General features: G+C 48.7%; 1 long non-coding RNA gene across 1 annotated transcript in view; it reads right to left on the bottom strand.

Moving 5' to 3' along the window:
* LOC134935073 (uncharacterized) overlaps positions 1 to 15,729 on the bottom strand; it is a 47,289-nt gene that overhangs the window by 23,244 nt on the left and 8,316 nt on the right. The window contains exon 2 of the long non-coding RNA XR_010179878.1: positions 2,798 to 2,859. This is a non-coding gene — a long non-coding RNA (uncharacterized LOC134935073). The remainder of the gene's footprint in view (positions 1 to 2,797; positions 2,860 to 15,729) is intronic.

The following is a 15,729-nucleotide window of genomic DNA, read 5'->3' as shown; positions in this document are numbered from 1 at the left end:
GCTGAGGCGATGGCTGGTCGCAGTATAACACCAGTATGAGTGTATATACTCTTTAGGGTAGTTTCCAGCCTCCTATCAGCTGGATCCTTGAGGGCGGCCGTATCAGGAGACGGTAACGCCACTTGTTTTGATAAGCGTGTGAGCGCCTTATCCACCCTAGGGGGTGTTTCCCAGCGCGCCCTAACCTCTGGCGGGAAAGGGTATAATGCCAATAACTTTTTTGAAATTAGCACTTTTCTATCTGGGTTAACCCACGCTTCATCACATACATCATTCAATTCCTCTGATTCAGGAAAAACTACAGGTAGTTTTTTCACCCCCCACATAATACCCCTTTTTGTGGTACTTGCAGTATCAGAGATATGCAAAGCCTCCTTCATTGCCGTGATCATATAACGTGTGGCTCTACTTGAAAATACGTTTGTTTCTTCACCGTCGACACTAGATTCAGTGTCCGTGTCTGGGTCTGTGTCGACTGACTGAGGTAAAGGGCGTTTTACAGCCCCTGACGGTGTCTGAGACGCCTGGGCAGGTACCAACTGGTTTTCCGGCCGTCTCATGTCGTCAACTGATTTTTGTAATGTGCTGACATTATCACGTAATTCCATAAACAAAGCCATCCATTCCGGTGTCGACTCCCTGGGGGGTGACATCACCATTACCGGCAATTGCTCTGCCTCCACACCAACATCGTCCTCATACATGTCGACACACACGTACCGACACACAGCAGACACACAGGGAATGCTCTTATCGAAGACAGGACCCCACTAGCCCTTTGGGGAGACAGAGGGAGAGTTTGCCAGCACACACCCAAGCGCTATAATATATATGGGAACAACCTTATATAAGTGTTGTATCCTTATAGCAGCTTAAATATATAAAATATCGCCATAAAAAGTGCCCCCCCTCTCTGTTTTACCCTGTTTCTGTAGTGCAGTGCAGGGGAGAGTCCTGGGAGCCTTCCTCACAGCGGAGCTGAGCAGGAAAATGGCGCTGTGTGCTGAGGAGAATAAGCCCCGCCCCCTATTCCGGCGGGCTTTTCTCCCGTAGTTTGTAATATCTGGCAGGGGTTAAATACATCCATATAGCCTCAAGGGCTATATGTGATGTATTTTTTAGCCATAAAAGGTATTTACATTGCTGCCCAGGGCGCCCCCAGCAGCGCCCTGCACCCTCCGTGACCGTTGGTGAGAAGTGTGTGACAAACAATGGCGCACAGCTGCAGTGCTGTGCGCTACCTTCAAGAAGACTGAAGAGCCTTCTGCCGCCGGTTTCTGGACCTTCAATCTTCAGCATCTGCAAGGGGGGTCGGCGGCGCGGCTCCGGGACGAACCCCAGGGTGAGACCTGTGTTCCGACTCCCTCTGGAGCTAATGGTGTCCAGTAGCCTAAGAAGCCAATCCATCCTGCACGCAGGTGAGTTGAACTTCTCTCCCCTAAGTCCCTCGATGCAGTGAGCCTGTTGCCAGCAGGACTCACTGAAAATAATAAACCTAAAAACTTTTTTTAAGCAGCTCCTTAAGAGAGCCACCTAGATTGCACCCTGCTCGGACGGGCACAAAAACCTAACTGAGGCTTGGAGGAGGGTCATAGGGGGAGGAGCCAGTACACACCACCTGATCCTAAAGCTTTAGTTTTGTGCCCTGTCTCCTGCGGAGCCGCTAATCCCCATGGTCCTGACGGAGTCCCCAGCATCCACTTAGGACGTCAGAGAAATAACAAATAATAGCCCCTACCGGTCAGCTGTCCTCCTCGCTCTCCCTCAGTGGCAGGGGTTGTTCATAGTGGAGTGCTGCGAATACTGAGCAGTGGGTGGTCGGGCAGGTGTGGATGTGGGTGGGCAAGGAAAGCTGTGTATGCAGGTGGGAACTGGAAGATGTGTGTGCAGGTGGGTGGGCTGGCTGGGTGGTGAGACGCAACGGCTGTGACCTATGATATCACACCGCCGCATCTTCAAGGCATACGTCACGGCCGGAGCACGACTGATCCTCTAAGAAAGCCCGGGCCAACAGTTCACTCTGAAGGTGCAGGAAGCTACTCTGGCTCCGTGGCACACCTTGCAACTGGTCGCGGCACACTAGTGTCCCACGGCACACTAGTTGAAAAAGCCTGCTTTAGAGCGTTCATTCTGCAGCAGGGGACATTTCAGGGGGAATGCTAAAGAAATATATAAAAAAGGATTGCCATCTGAAAAAAAAATACAGAAATAAAATCTGTATAACAAAAGTCCTAAATGAGCGCTCCCACAGTCAGAGATAGTAGGCTAATGGGCCCTACACACTTAAAGATATCACTGAATGATATGAACGTTCTGATTCATTAATGAATGAGAACTTGTTCATATCTTTCAGTGTGTAGGCACTAAGCATGAATGATGCGCGGCCCCGCGCTCGTTCATTGTTGGTGCCGGGTCGCTTATGCATGCAGGCCAATATGGACAATCTCATCCATATTAGCATGCATTGCTATGGAGCCCGGTGATGGGGGGAGTGAAGAAACTTCACTCCCCCGTCACTTCCCTACCCCACCGCCGGGTCCCCCGTGGGCTGTATCGGGCGTCGGGCACCTCGGCGGCATATCGCCTCTTGTGTAGGTCCCATAATAATTACTCAGTGGAATATGAATGTATCTAAATTTCCACTGAATAGTTGATACAATGTAACAATCTGTCTGAGATCCATCTAATGTATTTGGCTGCAAAGGAAACGTCTGACACCAACTTAGTGGGAAAGTTTGGAATAGTAAAATAACTACCAGTATATATTATATATAGTATTATAGATTCAATGAAGTACCTGGTAGTCAGCTGGTGTTTCCTCCAATAAATGCAGCACGTGCCTCCAGTTTTGTCTCAAGCCTATTCTCAAAGATGGTAGTAGAAATGTCTATATTAGTCCCAGCATACAGTACTTATGTGTTATTTTAGCAATACACAAAAATCCACTTTATACTGATTATCTTGTAGTGGTGCTGCCAACTTTGCTATCCAGTGCACTGATTTTAAACTGCCAGCTACTGCAGCTGGTATAATAATCCTGAAAAATAAAGTCTGTGGCACTCCTTAATAAGGTTCTACGTTCAAAAGGTTGAAGAAGGTTTTAAGCAGAGGCTTGGAGTGGTCATAAAGGTACAGCAGTTCGGTGAAAGTTCAAATGCCGGTAAATGGAAAACCAAACAGTCTATATTGTGTACTGTTAGACAATGCTATTGGAGATGACAGCTATTTTATGGAGGTGATGTGTGAATTACAAGCAGAGACATATAATACTCATGGAGCCGGTGGCAGTGTTGTGGAAATACAAAGTGTCAGTAATACCGCTTTCACATCGCTAATGCCGGATCCCACCCGGTAAAAGAAACGTGTCCTTACCGGGTGGGATCCGGCATTTGCTCCCGTCTGCAGGCTTTCCGACCCAGCAATATACCGGGTCGGTTGCCATAGCAGCGGGAGGGTGCAGCAGCAGCAGGGGCGGGGGTGGAGGCGGCGCTGGGAGATGAGCTCATCTCCTGCGCCGCCTCTCCCTATGCTGTGAATGGGAACCGTGTCGCATCGACACGGCTCCCATTCACACCGCACCTGACCCGGTAATCAACCCGGGTATAATCCTTCTTTTATACCGGGTTGAATTACCGGGTCAGGCGACCCGCTAATTCACAGAAAGTGCTTTCACATCGCACACTGACCCGTGTCGACACGGCAATTTGCCGTGTCGATACCGGGTTATTTGTGCGATGTGAAAGGGGTATAATTGTTGAAAGGCATAGGCAGCAGCCAACATTGCCAATCTGCAGAGTAATCTCTTTTTTTCTATCAAATTATCCACACTTCTGTAGAGACAGTGGGGGTCAATCCGAGTTGTTCGCTAGCTGCCGTTGTTCGCAGCACAGCGATCAGGCTAAAAATCTGCATTTCTGCGCATGCGTATGCACTGCAATGAGTACACACGACGTACGGGTACAAAGACCTTTGTGGTTTTGCACAGGTTCTAGCGAAGCTTTAAATCACACGGCACAACGCAAGAAGATTGACAGGAAGAGGGCGTTTCTGGGTGGCAACTGACCGTTTTCTGGGAGTGTTTGGAAAATCGCAGGCATGCCGGGGAAAACGTAGGCAAGGCTGGGCAAACGCTGGGCGGGTGTGTGACGTCAAAAGCCAACTCACCAACGTTAGAATCAACGCACACGAAGAGTAAGTCCAGGGCTGGTCTTGTTTTGCACAAAATGTTTTTGCAGGCACTCTGCTGCACAGGCGTTCACACTTCTGCAAAGCGAAAATACACTCCCCAGTGGGCAGTGACTCTGCGTTTGCACGGCTGCTAAAAACTGCTAGCGAACGATCAACTCGGAATGACCTCCTATATCATTTAAAATAGTAGTACAGCAATGTGTATCATATCCTACCGTACAGTGTATATGTAACTTTTTCATGATCTTAATCCACCTGCATGCATATATACAGTTTAGTGGCAGTAGATCCCTCACCAGGGTGGCCCTGCAAATGGCGACTCGGTCCACCTGCCCCCTATGTGTATTTCACATGTCTCGGGTTGTAGCTGACTGACCTCCTGTGCCTGGGAGGAGATGGACTATTCATCCTCAGTGGCTGTTCTGGCTGGGTTCTGATCTCCAGCTGACTGATGTGGCTGCATTGCAATTTGCAACCCGTAGTAGCTGCAGAGCTCCCCAGGACCAACCCTGCATCCAGAAGTAGATACAAACAGCACATATATTGGAGAAGCCCGCAGGAATCTGGAGAGTAAAGGTGTGTACACACGAGATTGTAAATGGTTTGGCCATATTTAACTGATCGGAATGGCTAATTGATTAAAAAGTGCCGTGTGTACACTGTATCATAATGCCAATGCGGATTGCCGCAGGTCGCTAGCAATAGCCTCAGATCTTTTGTACATGCAAGAAGACCTGGGGCTGCCCCGCTGCTGAATGCAGCATGGCCCTGCTCCTTCCCCTCAGCCCCTCTCCCCCCCACCTCCATCGTTTGCTGCTGTCGGCATCAGCGAGTGTGTATGCACAAGGGTCTCGTTGCTGATGTAGTTGCATTGTATGCACATCTTCCAGTGTGTACCCATGTGAAGACCGTGTGGGCAGCCTTGTATGCATGGAAGCACCAGGGTGGAGAGTGTGCCTGTGTGCAGAGTACCTGCCAGTTACAACCATTAAGTAACAGAGGCAGCACAGAGTGTAACTGTAAATAAAAGGGGTGAGTTAAGCACTACCTTCACTGCTGGCTCTGGTCCTTGTAGACTGGCTGAGAGTGCTCTCTACATTATTCTAGAAGTTGTGTGTGTGTGTGTGTGTGTGTGTGTGTGTGTGTGTGTGTGTGTGTGTGTGTGTGTGTATATATGTGTCTATAAATTATATATATATATAATAAGAATTTACTTACCGATAATTCTATTTCTCATAGTCCGTAGTGGATGCTGGGACTCCGTCAGGACCATGGGGAAATAGCGGGCTCCGCAGGAGACAGGGCACATCTAAATAAAGCTTTTAGGATCACATGGTGCGTACTGGCTCCTCCCCCTATGACCCTCCTCCAAGCCTCAGTTAGGTACTGTGCCCGGACGAGCGTACACAATAAGGAAGGATCTTGAATCCCGGGTAAGACTCATACCAGCCACACCAATCACACCGTACAACTTGTGATCTGAATCCAGTTAACAGTATGATAACAAAAAACGAAGTAGCCTCTGAAAAGATGGCTCACAACAATAGTAATAACCCGATCTTTGTAACAATAACTATGTACAAGTATTGCAGACAATCCGCACTTGGGATGGGCGCCCAGCATCCACTACGGACTATGAGAAATAGAATTATCGGTAAGTAAATTCTTATTTTCTCTAACGTCCTAGTGGATGCTGGGACTCCGTCAGGACCATGGGGATTATACCAAAGCTCCCAAACGGGCGGGAGAGTGCGGATGACTCTGCAGCACCGAATGAGAGAACTCCAGGTCCTCCTTAGCCAGAGTATCAAATTTGTAAAATTTTACAAACGTGTTCTCCCCTGACCACGTAGCTGCTCGGCAAAGTTGTAATGCCGAGACCCCTCGGGCAGCCGCCCAAGATGAGCCCACTTTCCTTGTGGAGTGGGCCTTTACAGATTTAGGCTGTGGCAGGCCTGCCACAGAATGTGCAAGTTGGATTGTGCTACAGATCCAACGTGCAATCGTCTGTTTAGACGCAGGAGCACCCATCTTGTTGGGTGCATACAATATAAACAACGAGTCAGATTTTCTGACTCCAGCTGTCCTTGAAATATATATTTTTAATGCTCTGACAACGTCCAGTAACTTGGAGTCCTCCAAGTCGCTAGTAGCCGCAGGCACCACAATAGGCTGGTTCAAGTGAAAAGCCGAAACCACCTTAGGGAGAAAATGAGGACGTGTCCGCAGTTCTGCCCTGTCCGAATGGAAAATCAGATATGGGCTTTTGTATGATAAAGCCGCCAACTCTGAAACTCTCCTGGCTGAAGCCAGGGCCCATAGCATGGTTACCTTCCATGTAAGGTATTTTAAATCTACCGATTTTAGAGGCTCAAACCAATGAGATTTGAGAAAATTCAAAACTACGTTCAAATCCCACGGTGCCACTGGAGGCACTATTGGGGGTTGTATATGTAGTACACCTTTGACAAAAGTTTGTACTTCAGGCACTGATGCCAATTCCTTCTGGAAGAAGATTGATAAGGCCGAAATTTGAACTTTAATGGACCCCAATTTTAGGCCCATAGACAATCCTGCTTGCAGGAAATGTAAGAATCGACCCAATTGAAATTCTTCCGTTGGAGCCTTCTTGGCCTCACACCACGCAACATATTTTCGCCAAATGCGGTGATAATGTTGTACAGTCACTTCCTTTCTAGCCTTAATCAAGGTAGGAATAACTTCCTCTGGAATGCCCTTTTCTTTTAGAATCCGGCGTTCAACCGCCATGCCGTCAAACGCAGACGCGGTAAGTCTTGGAACATACAAGGTCCCTGCTGAAGCAGATCCCTTCTTAGAGGTAGAGGCCATGGATCCTCCGTGAGCATCTCTTGAAGTTCCGGATACCAAGTTCTTCTTGGCCAGTCCGGAGCCACCAGTATTGTTCTTACTCCTCTTTTCCGTATAATTCTCAGTATCTTTGGTATGAGAGGCAGAGGAGGGAACACATACACTGACTGGTACACCCACGGTGTTACCAGAGCGTCCACAGCTATTGCCTGAGGGTCTCTTGACCTGGCGCAATATCTGTCCAATTTTTTGTTGAGGCGAGACGCCATCATGTCCACCTTTGGTCTTTCCCAACGGTTCACAATCATGTGGAAGACTTCTGGATGAAGTCCCCACTCTCCCGGGTGAAGGTCGTGTCTGCTGAGGAAGTCTGCTTCCCAGTTGTCCACTCCCGGGATGAACACTGCTGACAGTGCTATGACATGATTCTCCGCCCAGCGCAGAATCCTTGCAGCTTCTGTCATTGCTCTTCTGCTTCTCGTGCCGCCTTGTCGGTTTACGTGGGCGACTGCCGTGATGTTGTCCGACTGGATCAACACCGGCTGACCCTGAAGCAGCGATTTTGCCAGGCTTAGAGCATTGTAGATCGCTCTTAGCTCCAGTATATTTATGTGAAGGGACGTCTCCAGGTTTGACCACACGCCCTGGAAGTTTCTTCCCTGTGTGACTGCTCCCCAGCCTCGTAGGCTGGCATCCGTAGTCACCAGGACCCAGTCCTGTATGCCGAATCTGCGGCCCTCTAACAGATGGGCACTCTGCAACCACCACAGGAGAGACAACCTTGTTCTTGGTGACAGTGTTATCCGCTGATGCATGTGCAGATGCGATCCGGACCATTTGTCCAGCAGATCCCACTGAAATGTCCGTGCATGGAATCTGCCGAATGGAATCGCTTCGTAAGAAGCCACCATCTTTCCCAGGACTCTTGTGCATTGATGTACTGACACAGTTCCTGGTTTTAGGAGGTTCCTGACAAGTTCGGATAACTCCCTTGCTTTCTCCTCCGGGAGAAACACCTTTTTCTGAACCGTGTCCAGAATCATTCCCAGGAACAGCAGACGAGTTGTCGGGGTCAATTGAGATTTTGGAAGATTCAGAATCCACCCGTGTTGCTGAAGCACTACCTGGGTTAGTGCTACACCGACTTCCAGCTGTTCTCTGAACTTTGCCCTTATCAGGAGATCGTCCAAGTAAGGGATAATTAATACGCCTTTTCTTCGTAGAAGAACCATCATTTCGGTCATTACCTTGGTAAAGACCCGAGGGGCCGTGGACAAACCAAACGGCAGCGTTTGAAACTGATAATGACAGTCTTGTATCACGAACCTGAGATACCCTTGGTGTGAGGGGTAAATTGGGACATGCAGATAAGCATCTTTTATGTCCAGGGACACCATGAAGTCCCCTTCTTCCAGATTCGCTATCACTGCTCTGAGTGACTCCATCTTGAACTTGAATTTCTGTATGTACAGGTTCAAGGATTTCAGGTTTAGAATAGGTCTTACCGAACCGTCCGGCTTCGGTACCACAAATAGTGTGGAATAATACCCCTTTCCCTGTTGTAGGAGGGGTACCTTGACTATCACCTGCTGAGAATACAGCTTGTGAATGGCTTCCAAAACCGACGTCCTTTCTGAGGGAGACGTTGGTAAAGCAGACTTTAGGAACCGGCGAGGGGGAGACCTTTCGAACTCCAACATGTAACCCTGAGATATTATCTGCAGGATCCACGGGTCCACTTGTGAGCGAGCCCACTGATTGCTGAAAATCTTGAGTCGACCCCCCACCGCTCCTGAGTCCGCTTGTAAAGCCCCAGCGTCATGCTGATGGCTTTGTAGAACCCGGGGCGGGCTTCTGGTCCTGGGCAGGGGCTGCTTGCTGCCCTCTCTTACCCTTTCCTCTGCCTCGCGGCAGATAAGACTGTCCTTTTGGTCGCTTGTTTTTATAGGAGCGAAAGGACTGCGGCTGAAAAGACGGTGTCTTTTTCTGTTGGGAGGGGGTCTGAGGTAAAAAAGTGGATTTGCCGGCAGTTGCCGTGGCCACCAGGTCCGAAAGACCGACCCCAAATAATTCCTCTCCTTTATATGGCAATACTTCCATATGCCTTTTGGAATCCGCATCACCTGACCACTGTCGCGTCCATAAACTTCTTCTGGCAGATATGGACATCGCGCTTACTCTTGATGCTAGAGTACAAATATCCCTCTGAGCATCTCGCATATAAAGAAAAGCATCCTTTAATTGCTCTAGAGTCAATAAAATACTGTCCCTATCCAGGGTATCAATATTTTCAGTCAGAGAATCCAACCACACTACCCCAGCACTGCACATCCAGGCTGAGGCTACTGCCGGTCGCAGTATAACACCAGTATGTGTGTATATACTCTTCAGTGTAGTTTCCAGCCTCCTATCTGCTGGATCCTTGAGGGCGGCCGTATCAGGAGACGGCAACGCCACTTGCTTTGATAAACGTGTGAGCGCCTTATCCACCCTAGGGGGTGTTTCCCAGCGCGCCCTAACCTCTGGTGGGAAAGGGTATAATGCCAATAACTTCTTGGAAATTAGCAGTTTTCTATCTGGGTTAACCCATGCTTCGTCACACACGTCATTCAATTCCTCTGATTCTGGAAAAGCTACAGGTAGTTTTTTCACCCCCCACATAATACCCCTTTTTGAGGTACCAGCAGTATCAGAGATCTGCAAAGCCTCCTTCATTGCCGTGATCATATAACGTGTGGCCCTATTGGAAAATACGTTTGTTTCTTCACCGTCGACACTAGATTCATCTGTGTCGGTACCCGTGTCGACTGACTGAGGTAAGGGACGTTTTACAGCCCCTGACGGTGTCTGAGACGCCTGAGCCGGTACTAACTGGTTTTCCGGCCGTCTCATTTCGTCAACTGACTTTTGTAATGTGCTAACATTATCACGTAATTCCATAACTAAAGCCATCCATTCCGGTGTCGACTCCCTAGGGGGTGACATCACCATTACCGGCAATTGCTCTGCCTCCACACCAACATCGTCCTCATACATGTCGACACACACGTACCGACACACAGCAGCCACACAGGGAATGCTCTAATCGAAGACAGGACCCTCTTAGCCCTTTGGGGAGACAGAGGGAGAGTTTGCCAGCACACACCAAAAACGCTATAAATGTATATAAACAACCCTAGAAGGTGTTGTTTTTGATATAAGCGCTTTTAATATATCAATATCGCCAAATTATGCCCCCCTTCTCTTTGTTACCCTGTTTCTGTAGTGCAGTGCAGGGGAGAGTCCTGGGAGCCTTCCTCACCAGCGGAGCTGAGCAGGAAAATGGCGCTGAGTGCTGAGGAGAATAAGCTCCGCCCCTTTTTCGGCTGGCTTTTCTCCCGGGTTTTAAGAAAACTGGCCTGGGTTAAATACATACATATAGCCTTAATGGCTATATGTGATGTATTTATTTTGCCACTAAAGGTATTTAATATTGCTGCCCAGGGCGCCCCCAGCAGCGCCCTGCACCCTCCGTGACTGAATCAGTGAGACGTGTAGCAACAATGGCGCACAGCTGCAGTGCTGTGCGCTACCTTCATGAAGACTGAGGAGTCTTCTGCCGCCTGCTTTCCGGACCTCCGTCTTCAGCGTCTGTAAGGGGGATCGGCGGCGCGGCTCCGGGACGAACCCCAGGAGGACCTGTGTTCCGACTCCCTCTGGAGCTAAGTGTCCAGTAGCCTAAGACTCCAATCCATCCTGCACGCAGGTGAGTTGGAAATCTCTCCCCTAAGTCCCTCGATGCAGTGATCCTGTTGCCAGCAGGATTCACTGAGATTTAAACCTAAAAAAACTTTTTCTAAGCAGCTCTTTAGGAGAGCCACCTAGATTGCACCCTTCTCGGACGGGCACAAAAACCTAACTGAGGCTTGGAGGAGGGTCATAGGGGGAGGAGCCAGTACGCACCATGTGATCCTAAAAGCTTTATTTAGATGTGCCCTGTCTCCTGCGGAGCCCGCTATTTCCCCATGGTCCTGACGGAGTCCCAGCATCCACTAGGACGTTAGAGAAATATATATATATATATATATATATATATATATATACACTGCTCAAAAAAAATAAAGGGAACACTTAAACAACACAATGTAACTCCAAGTCAATCACACTTCTGTGAAATCAAACTGTCCACTTAGGAAGCAACACTGATTGACAATCAATTTCACATGCTGTTGTGCAAATGGAATAGACAACAGGTGGAAATTATAGGCAATTAGCAAGACACCCCCAAAAATGGAGTTGTTCTGCAGGTGGGTGACCACAGACCACTTCTCAGCTCCTATGCTTTCTGGCTGATGTTTTGGTCACTTTTGAAAGCTGGCGGTGCTTTCACTCTAGTGGTAGCATGAGACGGAGTCTACAACCCACACAAGTGGCTCAGGTAGTGCAGCTCATCCAGGATGGCACATCAATGCGAGCTGTGGCAAGAAGGTTTGCTGTGTCTGTCAGCGTAGTGTCCAGAGCTTGGAGGCGCTACCAGGAGACAGGCCAGTACATCAGGAGACGTGGAGGAGGCTGTAGGAGGGCAACAACCCAGCAACAAGACTGCTACCTCCGCCTTTGTGCAAGGAGGAACAGGAGGAGCACTGCCAGAGCCCTGCAAAATGACGTCCAGCAAGCCACAAATGTGCATGTGTCTACTCAAACGATCAGAAACAGACTCCATGAGGGTGGTATGAGGGCCCGACATCCACAGGTGGGGGTTGTGCTTACAGCCCAATACCGTGCAGGACATTTGGCATTTGCCAGAGAACACCAAGATTAGCAAATTCGCCACGGGCGCCCTGTGCTCTTCACAGATGAAAGCAGGTTCTCACTGAGCACATGTGACAGACGTGACAGAGTCTGGAGACGCCAAGGAGAACGTTCTGCTTCCTGCAACATCCTCCAGCATGACCGGTTTGGCAGTGGGTCAGTAATGGTGTGGGGTGGCATTTCTTTGGGGGGCCGCACAGCCCTCCATGTGCTCGCCAGAGGTAGCCTGACTGCCATTAGGTACCGAGATGAGATCCTTGTGAGACCATATGCTGGTGTGGTTGGCCCTGGGTTCCTCCTAATGCAAGAGAATGCTAGACCTCATGTGGCTGGAGTGTGTCAGAAGTTCCTGCAAGACGAAGGCATTGATGCTATGGACTGGCCCGCCCGTTCCCCAGACCTGAATCCAATTGAGCACATCTGGGAGATCATGTCTCGCTCCATCCACAGACTGTCCAGGAGTTGGCGGATGCTTTAGTCCAGGTCTGGGAGGAGATCCCTCAGGAGACCATCCGCCACCTCATCAGGAGCATGCCCAGGCGTTGTACGGAGGTCATACAGGCACGTGGAGGCCACACACACTACTGAGCCTCATTTTGACTTGTTGGACATTACATCAAAGTTGGATCAGCCTGTAGTGTGTTTTTCCACTTTAATTTTGAGTTTGACTCCAAATCCAGACCTCCATGGGTTAATAAATTTGATTTCCATTGATAATTTTTGTGTGATTTTGTTGTCAGCACATTCAACTATGTAAAGAACAAAGTATTTAATAAGAATATCTCATTCATTCAGATTTAGGATGTGTTATTTTAGTGTTCCCTTTATTTTTTCGAGCAGTATATATATATATATATATATATATACACACACACACACACACACACACACACAGATATGCATTCACATACACCATACTGTATTTGTTTTCTCTTTCTTTAAAGGTAGGGGTGTCACCAAACACCAATTTGCTTCCGAGCGACTGGGATAAATGTATGCCCCCGGATTAATTGGATTATGGTTAGATAACTACAGTATAGTGTGTGTGTGTGTGTGTGTGTGTGTGTGTGTGTGTGTGTGTGTGTGTGTGAGAAAATCTGGTGCACATGCAGCATGTGAGGGACCATCTGGTGGGCAGTGGCTAGAATGCAGAAGAGCATGTGAAGGAAAAGTTGGTGGGTAGGTAGGGAGGCATGTGCAGAAAAAAAGTGGTGGGCATGGGACAGGGGCAGATAACTGAAAGTGGCGCTGGAAAAATTTGTAGAAGTGGCCTCACATGGGCAGCACCAGAGGTATACCGTGTAACTATGATGGCAGCACCACCCCTCACATGTCAACAAACAAAACAGGCCCCACATGCGCATTGGCCTGCTGGGGAACTTCCCTGAGAGTCCTATGACCAATTCGCCCCTGGCATGGGAGCATGAAAGGGAATTGGGTTGGGCATGGGAAAATGTGAGGATAAAGCTGGTGAGCAGGGACCATGTCAGAAAAGCTGGTGGCAGAGGGATATGTGACAAAAGATGGTTAGCAATGGAGGGATAGCATGTCAGTGTCAACCAGGTGTGAAATATTAGTGTAAACTATGTGTAGTGTATAGTGATCAGTATTTATCAGGAGTGGTATTATTGTAAAGTATGTTAAGAGAGGTGAGGGTGGTGTAATGGGACAAGGACTCAAACAAGTCATCCCCAAAAATGTCTGTAGCCATTTTATTGTAACAATTGTTTTTCTTTGGTCTACCATCTAACACAGGGGTGTGCAATTATTTCAGCTGGGGGGCCACTTAGCACTTCCAGTGAATAGTCGAGGACCACACACAAAATATCTTGTAAATCGGGTCTGAACTGCGCATGCACCGCAGTCCCTACCCCCTTCCCCTGAACCTATATAGCAGTCCCTACCCCCCTTCCCCCCCTCCCCTGAACCTATATAGCAGTCCCTACCCCCCTTCCCCCCCCTCCCCTGAATCTATATAGCAGTCCCTTCCCCCCTTTTCCCCCACCTATGAAGCAGTTTATAACTCCCCCCCCCCCCCCCCCCCCCACTCCCCTGAACCCATATTGCAGCTTTAGTACAGATCCATTTCAGGTACTGGCTGGGCAGGGGGTTTACCTTTTTTCATAGTGGAAGATGATCCGCTGCCTGATCCCCGCTGCCCGTGCTTCACGGAGTCGCTGCTGCTGCCCGGAGTCACTGCTGCTGTCCGCTCCCCGGAGTCATTGCTGCTGCTCGTCGCTCCTGCTGTGGCTCCTCCCCCCGTGCCGCCCAGCGCATGACATCACAGTGGAAATCCCGGTCAGCAGACCCTGTGACGTGACCGGGATTTCCTCAGCGGCGCCGCGTCTGGCAGCAGTGTAGCGCAATGACGAGCGGCTCAGCCAGTCGGGCCGCTTGTCATTGCACACTGATGGGAGAGAGCGGGCCAGGCAGGATCGGCCGCATGTTGCCCACCCCTGATAACATGTATCCCTTCCCCCTAGGAATCCAGTAGTGCCCCTGGCAGCAGTGGATCCTAGAAAGAGTTACAGAGTTATGCATCAGACATGAGTGTGTGAGACAGCAGTCATACCAGCTGGCCAGGAAAACATGAAGGTTATTATTTTTACTAAACATATGTCAACTGTGGGAAGAGCTGGGATGTGAGCATTGCGTATAGAGGGGATGATCGTTATCGGTTATAACAAACTTTGCCTAAGGAAAACTGGAAATTATACACTGGTCCCTCATGGGTGCAAGGGGTATGTACAGTTGCCCAGGAGACATAGGGCCTGGCAATGACACAGTAATTCCAGATGATCCCTGCACTTCTATAAAAAGAGCAGAGTTATAGGCCCTACACACTGGCCGACATCAGTCAAAAATATGAATGAGATACCGTTCATATCTTTGAGTGTGGAGGCTCCAGCGAGGAACGATGCGCGGCCCCGCGCTCGTTCATCGCTGGTCCCCCGTCGGGTGTACATGCAGGCCAATATGGACGAACTCGTCCATATTTGCCTGCATTTCAATGTAGCCGGGTGACGGGGGGAGTGAAGAAACTCCACTCCCCCCGTCACTGCCCCTCCGCCGCCGGGTCGCCCGTCGGCCGTATCCGCCGTCGGGCAGCTCGGCGGCGGATTGGCCAATGTGTAGGGCCCATTAGTCCTGCTATGAGCAACACATGCACGGTAGGCACATACGGTACTAATAAGTGGCCCATTCTCTTGCCCTACTTACAGTTGTTTTACATGTCTACAGATGTGATGGAAACCTTACTTCAGCCTATACTAATAATAATACCAAATGCAAGGCACACTTTACAGTAAGTAAAGTACAATTCTACCTACAGGATTACAGATGTTATTGAACATCCTGGTGTATCATCAATCGTCTGATTATTTATAGACACAAATGAAGCTTAACCAAGTAGTACTTTAGGAGAAAAATGGAAATGTTTAATTTTATGAACAGATGCTAAAGTGGTAGGAGGGTGACTTTTTACTCTTCTCACCCAAGTTCATAATTTCATCTGTTAGAATCAATGTTTATCTCTAGGGCTTATTAGGCGCGTAATGATATTTGTTCTTGTCTTTAAACCTGTCAGTTCTATTTAGTTTAGGCATCTGCAAAACAAAACTACATGAGCTATTTTACATAGGATAATATATTTCAATAATGCTGTCATTCATTTAAAAAAATTGAAAAATACACAATTGGTGCAGATTACTCTTGGGGAGCTTGGGGTGGTTAATAGAGATTGTGGGATGTGGTACTGGATGGCTGTCAGTTTTGTTAGAGGAATTTTAGTCACCCTGAACTTATCCAGCACGTGTGCTGCCATTTATTACAACTGATTGATCAGAAATGACAGCTGAACGGTATTATCAGCATCCCGGTCACAACTAACATCTGGATATCACACCCCCTTACTAATTTAAA

The sequence above is a fragment of the Pseudophryne corroboree genome, chromosome 6 (genome assembly GCF_028390025.1).
Source record: "Pseudophryne corroboree isolate aPseCor3 chromosome 6, aPseCor3.hap2, whole genome shotgun sequence".
NCBI classification, from domain to species: domain Eukaryota; kingdom Metazoa; phylum Chordata; class Amphibia; order Anura; family Myobatrachidae; genus Pseudophryne; species Pseudophryne corroboree.
This window is presented reverse-complemented; position numbering and strand designations above follow the sequence as displayed.